The following is a 10,537-nucleotide window of genomic DNA, read 5'->3' as shown; positions in this document are numbered from 1 at the left end:
AAATACCATAAGTCAGGTTTAGGGAAGCTGTTTCAGAAACTAGCGTGGGTTTAAGTAGATGTACACATGCCAGGTGATGGCAGGAATTCTGCTCTTGGTTTTCCCCAAAACATTAACAAAGACCTTAGGAAACTGCGTGCCTGCTGAAGGCAGATCCAGCCTCTTCATTTCAAGTGCCAAGGAAAATGCAGGTTAGTTGTGCAAAAGAGCAGAGTGACAGATTTCACATTTCCCTTTGTCTTTTGCTTTTCAGACACCCCCAGAACTACACCAACATTGAAATGAGTGACCGCGGGAAGATGGTAGCAGAATTCTAATGCTGCCAGCACAGCAATGGGACAGCCATGTGTCTGGGGGGGTCACTGTGACCGGGACTGCTGCAGGGACCTGGAAAACACCCGGGGGGGGGGGGGGGGGGGTGGGTAGGATGTGAGTACCACTCTGTGTGTGTGTGTGCGCGCAAACACGTGGATTATTTTTACACTTACAGACTTTGACCTCAGCCTCAAGGAGTTCAAAGAAACGGGCTAGGCCCTTCTACACAAAGCTTGTGCTAAGTGTCGTGACCAGAAAGCAATAAGCCTGCTTGGCTGATGCACAGAAAGGACACATTCTGCCTCCTCTCGAGATTCACTGCTGGGTGATGAACCAAGGCCACCCCCTGCACATCTTGCAAAATGAAGAGAGATCCCACACTGTTTCTGAACTGTGGTATATGTACATTTTTACTGAACAAGGCCCCACAGCGGGAGAGCACAAAGCGTCCTTGATTGATCATCCTGGTACTGACCCTCATGACAGGAAGCCTTGCATCTTCTTTGAGACCCTGCTGTTTCTCTCTTAGTTGCATCATCTCCTTGTGGGCCTCCTGTCTGTGCTGCTGAAGTCCATAAAGTCCCACGTAGTCCATGGGCCACCAGCCAGCCTCAGCCAGGATAGGCAGCACAAAGTGGGGCCTCAGCTTTCCACTACCATGCCTCTTGTGCCAGGCAGCCCCTTTCAACCAACAGGCCTGAGGACAAGAGCCACCAGTGACCTTCTCTGCTTGATGCCCCATAGTCCTTAAGCCACAGCCTGTGGGAGGTGGTTCTTCTCCACAGCTTCATCCTACCATCAGCATAGCACTGCTAGAGTGTTGCTCGCATCACAGTAGGTCAGATGAGCTCCATCTTGAACTGGCTGAAGCTTGGCATGGTGAGCGAGGGCTCGGTTGTGTTGCTGAAGGGGATGCAGGGCTGGTTGGCCGGCACTGTGATGTGGCTCACTGTGGAGCTGAGCTGCTGCAGCCTCACCAGCACCTCCTGCTGCAGCCACTGCTGGTGCTCTTGCTGCCACTCCAGCTGGCTCTGCCTCTGCAGCAGCATGTGCAGGGCCTGGCTCAGCTTTGGGATCTCTGTCTGTACAGCATCCAGCTTTTCAGCAATGGCATGGGAACTGGGAGCAACAGGAAGTACTGAACTGCCCCAAGCAAGGCTTGGATTTCCAGGGCTCGTAGGGTTCAGCAGGACCATCTGAGTGCTGTCATCTTTGACCTGCAATAATGGGAAGCAGAAGAGAAGGGAGGGTGAAACATTGCCAGCTGCTCCTTCAATGACATTTGGCAAAAGGAAGATTTATTCTGTGCTTAACTACAAGGTGTGAGAGAAAGCCATCACTTCGCTGGGGACCTCTAGACTTCATCCCCACCCAGCCCCTCCGCTACTGCTCTGCAAGAGCTCCACATGCTCTGCATGCTGGCAGCATGTGTTTAGACATCCACTGGTGGATGCTGTTCCTGTCCCAATGCCAGACACACGTTTGCTCTCTGCAGGGACAGAAATAACACATCCTGGGGTTTTCTTTACAGTCCCTCTATGTCTTGTATTGTATCCTGAAGCAACGACTGTTCTGCTCACTGAGGAGGACCACATGTGGTTTTGAGCCCCACGGGAGCTTTTCTTCTGGAAAGGGTGCTGAACAACCTGTGTCCTCTCAAGCAGCTGGAAGGGCTCTTGGCAATCACTTATGGGACAGTGTATGCATGGCCACAGCCTGGGGGTCTCATGGCATGGCAAGGCAGGGGGGTACACAATGGGGATTACAGCAGTTGGATATGTCCCAGGGGTGGCTGTCCTAGCTGTGTCAGCCTACTGTGGCCTGCCACAGCACTTCATCTCCTGGTACAGCACCAAGTCATGCAGCTGCTAGTGTCCTTGTGGTGGGCTGGGGAAGCTCCTGAGCTGGTACTGAAACCAAGCCTTAAAGAGGCGGTTTGTGAGCTGCAGGTTGGAGGCCAATGCTAGCAAAAACTGACCTATCCATGGCCAGCATCACCTAAGAACAGCAGCTGTGTGGGCAGCATGCCCCACGGCCCTAGAGAACAGAGGGGCTTCCCAGGCAAGCTCCCAAAGTGCCAGGATTGAGCATTGCTGTAGAGTGCAGGTAGCAGAGGCTGGGAGGTATTTCAAGACTGTTTTGCCGCCAGCAGCCTGCCCCATCCATCTGCATGGAGTGGATACAGCAGGGTGCTGTGCAGGGTGTCCTGTGGGCAGCACCACCGCAGCTCCCGCCTGGCGCAGACAGGCTCTCTCACCCCACGGTGCTGCCCAGCAGCCTACCTTTTACTGCAGGATGATCGTCCTGTCCACGAGCTGCTTCTTCACCATGAGGGCTGGGTTCCTGGCCAGGGGTGCACTCGGCCACTCTTGGCTGGGGAGGGGCTGGTGGGTGCTGACCATGATCCCTGGAGCCAAGAGGGCACCTGTGGAGCTGCCATCGCCTGCAAGGGACAGCGAGAGAAACACCTTGAAAGGAGACTCTGGGGCAACCCAGCACAGGGCTGGGAGCCCTTTCCCTGATCCAGCATTGCTGAGGGAGCCAGGCCTTACCATTCCTGGGGGGCAGCCCCATGGGGAAGGCCTCGCTGCTCTGCCCACTGCCCCAGCACAGTGAGGTTGGGCTGACACGCTGGTTGCCCTCCTTGGTGTCGGGGCCAGCTGCGGGGCCCTGGCTGACCAGTGGGTCCCCGCCAGGCACTGCAGGGGAACAGGGACCTGCCAGCTTGGGCAGCTTAGGCTCTTGTCTTTGCAGTGGAGGCTACGGCTGGTCCGTGTCCCAGGCAGCTGCCACCAGCCCCGGCTCCACGCTCTTCTACTTGAGGAAGAGGTACACTGCCTGCGGCATCACGTGGATGTCATCCAGCTCCAGCACCTACTTGATCTTGTGGAAACTCAGCCCGGCCCTGTGCAGCTCCACGATCCTTCTCTTAGCACAGTCATCCAGCTGGCCCATCGCTCCCAGGACCTCTCCTAGCCAGCACCTACATCCCCCTTGTGGTGACAGCAGCAGCACCCTAACAGCACCAAGCCCCACGGTGGTGCTCAGACCCTGCTAGTACTCTGCTGCTGGGCTAATGGCCCTGGCTGTGGATCCACAGGGTGCCATCCCCAGCTTTTAGCAGTGACCCAGTTCCCAGCCAGAGAGGAAGAAGGAGCTAGCTCTTCCCACCAGAGCTACTAGGGACAGTCCAAACCCTGTCCCTAGCTCACACAGAGTCCCCTTGGAGCTGGGGGTCCAGCCTGGTCCCTCTGTCTGCTAAAGGCACAGAGGATGGTAACAGACTTGGCTGTGCCCTGTGTCCCAAACTGGACATCAATTCTGCACTGACAGCAGCACAGGGAGGAATCAGGAGTGGAATCAGCAGCAGCAGCTCAGTATCCTAGGAAGCTCAGTGTGAGCCCTGGCAAATGGTGGTTCAGTGCACAAGGCTGGAAGGTTCCTAACAGAGCTTCACATCTCCTTGGTGGTCTGGAAGGGGACCAAGCAGAACCTGGGAGGCCCATGGTGACAACTTCTCCATGGGAACTCCTTGGGCTGCAGAGCCTGCACTTTGCGTTTGAAGAGGACACTGTCTTGTACCTTTGGGAGAAATAAAACCAACCACTTATATACCAGTTGTAAAGATGGCACAAGTGTAAGTGTAATGACAGTACCTCCCATGCCTCCCTGTCCTCCCCATAGGCACAGCCCTGGCTGATGGCTCAGGAGGTGTCACACTCATGGTGCATGCGTGTGTGGTGTAGCAGGGATGGTGCTGCTGGTGTGGTCCCTGCATGTTTGTCTCCTCTGGGTTGCATCTCAGAGCCAAGCACCATGGTAGGACCAGCCCATTTCCTTGCTGCAGGTGTTATGGCAGGGGCGGGTCAGGATGTGCAGTGCTTGAAGTTGTGTCTTTGAGTCATGCACCTCAGTTATTTTGAATTGCTACTGTTACAAAGCCATCAAACTTAATGTTACTTAGAACTGATTCTACTTATTTACAAAGATTTATATTTCATTTTGTGATTTTGTGCCTTTTTGTCTCAAATCCCCCATTTTTCTGTCCTTTCGCAAATCCTTTTGCAAATCCTTTACTACCATTATCATCTAGAGACTTTTTGAAATAATTTCCTGTTTCTACTTGATGCTTGAGGGTGACGGAACACTGGAACAGGCTGCCCAGGGAGGTTGTGGAGTCTCCTTCCCTGGAGACATTCAAAACCCGCCTGGACGCATTCCTGTGTAACATTATCTAGGTGTTCCTGCTCCGGCAGGGGGATTGGACTAGATGATCTTTCGAGGTCCCTTCCAATCTCTAACATACTGTGATACTGTGATACTGTGATTTCATTTCTCTTCCAATCTTCATAATTTATCATAGATCGTTTACAATACCAGAAGGAACATTGTATCATACCACAAGTAATCAATATTAAAACAATATTCCTGCAACTAGTTGCCTCAACCAGGACAGATTAGCTAACCATGAAGTTAACTTTTTCCATATTTCTTCAAAACCCCAGGAGACATGGGGATTGACAGAGGATGATCATCCCAGGAGGATAATTCTCCTTGCCCATTTCATGAAATACTTCAGTTTGTTTCCAAATTTCCTCCAGATCTGTTTCAATTCTGCCATTTTGATCTATGTAGAAACAGCAACTTTCATTGATTATGGAACAAACCCCTCCTTGTGAAACCAGTAACATGTCTAGAGCCATTCAGTTTTGTAATACCACTTTAGACAGGCTGGTTATCTCTTTTTGTTCCGCTTGGATTATATCAATAGTTTTACTTTCTATTTCCTCTATGGTTGCTGGGATATTTACAATTGCCTTCTCTAATTCACTTACTCCCAAAGATAGAATTAGCCATCTCACAAAACTATGAAATGTGGTGCTCCATTCAGCAATAGGGTTAAACCCTTGCTTAATCTGTTTCGCAAAACTTCTAATCCAGGTTCCAGAAGGATACATGTCAATAATAGTAAGATTGGGTATCACAGCACCTAAGGTGCATGCCCCCTTCCAGCTGCGGGGTAGTCTTATAAACATTTTCTTCACATAACCAATACCGTCCTTTCTCTTCAAGAAAAGGCCACCACTGAACTACGATACCATCTATATTAATAGTGTGATTGGAATTTGAATAGTGACCTACATGTGTGGCATTTAAACAAACATGATCTCCTACTCTGGTTCCCGGTGTAATACATCTTTGTACACAGGTATAAGATTTTTTACTTGGATTAGGATTAACTACCCCAAATTTTAACCTTTCCCTCAGATGTAGATTACTAGTGTTCACTCACAAATTCCTCCATGAGATAGTGTTGGGAATTGAAATGCCAATTAATGGAAGGTCTGGATTTTCTCCTGATTTAGGCAACTGTGCACACACCCAACAGTCACTACGATTAAAAATTTTAGTAACATTTGGTAACATTTTAGTAACAAGTTTTGGTCCCAAGCTTGTATGCCAGTTATCATATAAATCCAAATTCTGACTGATGCAGTTTCATATGTAAGGGTCCTGAAGGTTCAATCCACCATGTCTTCTCTGGCTCTGGTGCTTTCTTTATTCTTGAATAATGTATCCAAGCAGGTTGTTCCTTTATCTTCACTACTGTAAAGGTGGTCAATAATATCTGGTGCGGTCCGCTCCACTTCTCCTGTAGAGAATCTCCTGTGAAGTGGTGGTAATGGCATATCCTGCCTTTCATTCACCATTTTTCATGAAGCTACTACCATCAGTAAACCCAGAATCAGCATCTTCCAGAGGTTTTTCTTTCAAATCTGGTTGGCTCAAACATACAGTCTCTATAGTGGCCAAGCAGTCGTGTGTTAGTGGTTCTGTCGATTGTTCCTGCAAAAAGGATGCAGAACACCATAATCATGGATTCAAAGTCTGCACCATCCAGTCATTCCCAAGAATGTCTGGAGCTCCTTGACGGTCGATGGTCATGGAGTTTGAAAACTGGCTTCTTTTCTAGCGGTTCCAAATTCTCTCTGTCCTCCTGTTATTTCATATCCTGGGATTTCAGATGCCCAAACTCCTGGGTATACCTGATTGAGGATTTCTTCTACTTTGGGTGAATTGGACTTCCTGATTTCCTTCCTCTGAGGAAGGACCCATTGTGGTGCATTTTCACATAGTTTCTCCGAGCTTGTCCAGAAACTCTGTCAGCAACTCCTTCGCCCGTCTTATTTCAAACAGCACTGACCAGTTTACTGCTTTAGGTATAGCATTTTCAAGCCCCTATTTATTCCAATGTTGATATCTCTTTAGAGATGCATAATCTCCGGCATCATTATAATCCCAAGCTGGAGCTGTAAGGGGAATATGATCTTCAACCGTCCCAGCTGTCGCCCCTGCAGTAATCTAAGCATTTACCTGAGTACAAGCAGTTTTTATAACCAGTTGTTTTTCTGTCTCTGTTAATGCATCCAATATTACATCTATATCCTTCCAATCAGGATCCTGTCTTTTTACCAGTATCTCAAATTTCTTAGCTACCCCTATGGGGTCATTTTGATAGTTTTTTGGAATCTGCTTCCAATTACCCAAATCTCCTACAGATAAATTCACTTTTATCCTGGTACGCCCCTCCGATCCCATTGCTTCCCTAAGAGGGGCTTGCAGGACAGTCTTAGTTTTATTACGGACATGGGTGGCAACAGGAGTGGAGGGAATTTTCTCTACACTTTGTTCTTGCTCTTCATCTGAAACAGAGGTGATCTCTGATCCAGTACCTTTGGGGAAACATAATCCTCCATTCTATCCTCAACCATGTTATCCTCAGCTCTTAAGTTTCAAACACATTTCCCCAGTATCACAACCAGAACAAGATCTTTCCAATCTATTCCCAGCCTGCTTCCTTTCTTTTTCTGAAGCTAAAATTAAAGGATCTGAAGGTGCTATATTAATTCCACATTCTTTCTGCCATTCCGGGTGGTTTTGCAACGTGAAAAAAATATATCTGCATACATTACTTCATCCCATTTTCCCTGTCACCTCAAAAACAACATTAATTGTAACAATATATTATAATTCAGAGTTCCATTTTTAGGCCATTTCTCCTGATCCTCCAGAGTATACAACGGCCACCATTGGTTACAATATTTTACCAACATTTTCTTATTTACTGAGCCCCCAGGAGACACACCGCACCCCCCACCCCGGTTCTTTCCAATGTGCCAAAATGCACCCTAAAGGACTCTTTTTCAAGATCTCTCCACTCTGCTGGTTTCCCATTATCAGTCTCACATTCACACACACACTAGGATTCCCACAGACACGCTCCACACAGTTACAACACTTGAGACAGAGACTAAAATTCTATCAAACAACCAACAATAACACAGTTATAACATCCTGTCACCAATACTAAAATCACAAGACCAAAATCATCACTGTAAAAAGCCGCAAAATAAGTCGAATATCAATAAGATCCCAAACCATTTCCACAAGACACCCCCTGTGTCTTGTAGGACCCAAATCACAAGATACCCCCTGCTTCTCGTGGGTGTATAGCAAACGGACGCTAGCAGCCAGGTATATGCCTTTACCTAACAGATTTCATATCTCGATTTGCGGAAGGCTTCCTAACCTTGCGTACACTTACCAAACCAACCCAATTTAGTACCTTACAGACTATATAAAAGAGAAGAATACCTTTTATGAAGATGGTCCTTGTCAGCTCCCACAGTGATCTGAATGAGGAAAAGGGTCCCTCCGGGAAGAACTCCCGAGGGCCCTAGGAAGCCCTGTCCTCAGCGGGTCCTGCAGCTGAGCAGAGCAGGTCCCATCTGGGGTGCCAAATTGATTCGGAGAAAACTCTAGGAACAAACTTGCCAACAAAGTTTTCAAGTTGACAAGCAGGTATTCTTTACGACAGCGCCGGGAGACACGGGGGATAGCTCCACCTAGCGTGTGTCCACGTACTGCTACACAAGCCGCCCTTATATAGTCACTGGGCATATATGCATATTCATGAGGCTACGTATGAATTACATCATTTTCCAGAAAGTTTCCCCGCACGAGTACAAAAATGCGGTGGTCTCTGAGGGTCGTTTACTTCTTCCAACAATCTTCATCACTTCTGGCAGCCTTTGAAGCATGCACAGTAGATGTTTACGCCAGCTTAATTGGTTCAAGTAACACTACAAAATAGCAATCATCCTGTCCTACTGATCAGTTAGTTTACGTGGAGCCCATCCTGGACATCTGCTAGTTCCAGATACTCCCCATCCCCACGGCCTGTTTTTCTGTCCTGTTTTTCTTACACTTATTTTGTATTAAGGTCATAAGGACCTAAAACTCTGTCAGCTACAACAGTTTATCTTATACAAGTGATACAGAGGGTTGACCAATGTACAGGGGGGTAGTACAGGGGGGTAGTACAGGGGGGTTATACAAGGGGGTTAGAGGAATTTGCTTGCTTAAACAAAAGGACTATCTGTTGTAAATGCCTGCTAAGCAGAATAGAGACCTCCGGTCCTGTTGATAAGCAGACGCCTGAATCTACTGATAAAGGGGAGAAGCAGAGGAATTACGGCTGGGATACTGACCAAACTCTACTGATAAAGGGGAGAAGTAGAGGATTTATGGCTGGGACACTGACCAAACTCTAAGACCACACATAAAGACTAAAAAAGGTGAAAAGTGCAAGAAGAGGAAGACTCATTTACTTCATCTTGAAGACCCCTACCCAGAGGAGGAAGACTCAGTTACTTCATCTTCAGACCCCTGCCCATGACCAGAGGGGGCACTGCGCAGGTGCAGAGGACCTTCTGGCTCATTATAATACGAAGCGGGGATAGGACATGAATATGTATAGGCGTGTTGCACAACCTTATGAATATATATATAACTTTAGCGAATAAATGTAGAGGGAAACAACACTGAGGTACGCACGACTTTGAGGAATTATCCCCGTGCGTCTCAGCGCTGAATAAAAAGCATACCTACTTTACAACTTTAACGAGTTGTGGAGTCAATCCGCGCATCAATTTGGCGAGCCAGGCAGGAGGTCTCTGTTCGGCTGCAGGATCGGCTGAGGGGCGGACATCCTAGGCGCCCCAGGCCGCTTGCCTGGAGGAGCTCCGCTCCTCGTCCGCTCACTGCGAGGACAAACAACAACCTGTGCCGGCTGCGGAGAAACGGTATGCTTGAAACTCAGGGGGTCTGTAAGGCGTACGCGTGGCCCGGGGCTGCTGGTAAGGCGCGCAGAGACGTCTGGCGCACAGCGTAGTTCCCTTGGCAGGTAGGGCTTGCAAGCAGGGGACTCGCCGACCGGTAGAGCGGCCGCTAGCGATCCTGAGGGTGGATCGGGTGAGTTCGGGTTTTCGCTGCATCCCAAGTTTTGGGAGCCAGGAAGGATCTGCTAATGACCATAGTGGAAGCAGGTGAACGGGTAGGCGAACCCACCAGGTCTCCGCTGCATCTCAAATTACAGACCTGCTACCATAAGAAGCAGGAGAAGGGTAAGGCGGAACCACAGTGTGAGTGTGTGGGATCCCATGTGTGTTTGTGTTTCTGTGTGACTGGGACGTAGCGCAGCTACGAAGCGAGTGTGGAGTCCTGATCCGCGGTTCCGTGTTCTCCGCGGAGAGCGGCCGGAGACGGACGAAGCGTCTTTGGTTTGTGTTGTGCCTAAGTGCTTTGTGCGTGTGTATGTCTGTCGTTAGTGTTAAAGATTAGTGTTTAAGCGGCGGGGGAGGAGTAGACAAAAGTAAACTGTGGCTAATGGGGGGTTAAGAAGAGTTCCCTCTCTGCGCCCCAGTGGCTGTATAACAGAAGTATAACCTCTAATATCTGTAGTCCTATTCTTGAGATCTGGACTTTACACTCAGTACCAGAGGCTTGTAGCCTCACATATGGGTGCATAGTAACTTCTTAACAGTGGAACCTGCCGTGGATACTAGTGTAAATTTTGCTGGAACCGAAACTATGATCTAACAACAGGGGAGCTGATCTGCAGAACCCAGAGATATTATTTTACTGAACCCATGAGAATATCATAAAACTTGTGTGTAGGTGCTCTCATATTTTTAAGTGCATTTGCAGAGCACTAGGAAAGAGAAGCTATAGATTTGTAAAAGATTGTTTGAAATGGGAGCCGGTCGAAATAAGGGAATTCTGAAGAAAAGCCCATTGGGTTACATTTTGGCATATTGGAAAGAACTGGGAGGGTCTTCTGGGGGTTCGGTAAACAAGAAAACGTTGATAAAATATTGTA

General features: G+C 48.4%; 1 long non-coding RNA gene across 3 annotated transcripts in view; it reads right to left on the bottom strand.

Annotated features, from left to right (window-relative positions):
• Positions 1 to 681: 681 nt before the first annotated feature.
• The window catches only part of LOC133279872 (uncharacterized), a 25,107-nt gene continuing 15,251 nt past the window's right edge, over positions 682 to 10,537 (bottom strand). The window contains exons 1-4 of one of the 3 annotated variants that reach the window (XR_009747001.1): positions 4,638 to 5,133; positions 2,868 to 4,444; positions 2,598 to 2,758; positions 682 to 1,532 (exon numbers count right to left, since the gene is read on the bottom strand). This is a non-coding gene — a long non-coding RNA (uncharacterized LOC133279872). Of the gene's footprint in view, positions 1,533 to 2,597; positions 2,759 to 2,867; positions 4,445 to 4,637; positions 5,134 to 7,971; positions 8,036 to 10,537 lie in introns of those variants that run through there. The other 2 variants (XR_009747003.1, XR_009747002.1) reach the window with 2 other exon arrangements.

The sequence above is a fragment of the Pezoporus flaviventris genome, unplaced genomic scaffold (genome assembly GCF_033815535.1).
Source record: "Pezoporus flaviventris isolate CSIRO_AGI_PZ_B2104156 unplaced genomic scaffold, CSIRO_AGI_Pfla_v1 ptg000078l, whole genome shotgun sequence".
Lineage (NCBI taxonomy): Eukaryota > Metazoa > Chordata > Aves > Psittaciformes > Psittacidae > Pezoporus > Pezoporus flaviventris.
Note: the sequence above shows the minus strand (reverse complement) of the source record. Positions and strands in the feature narration are given on the sequence as shown.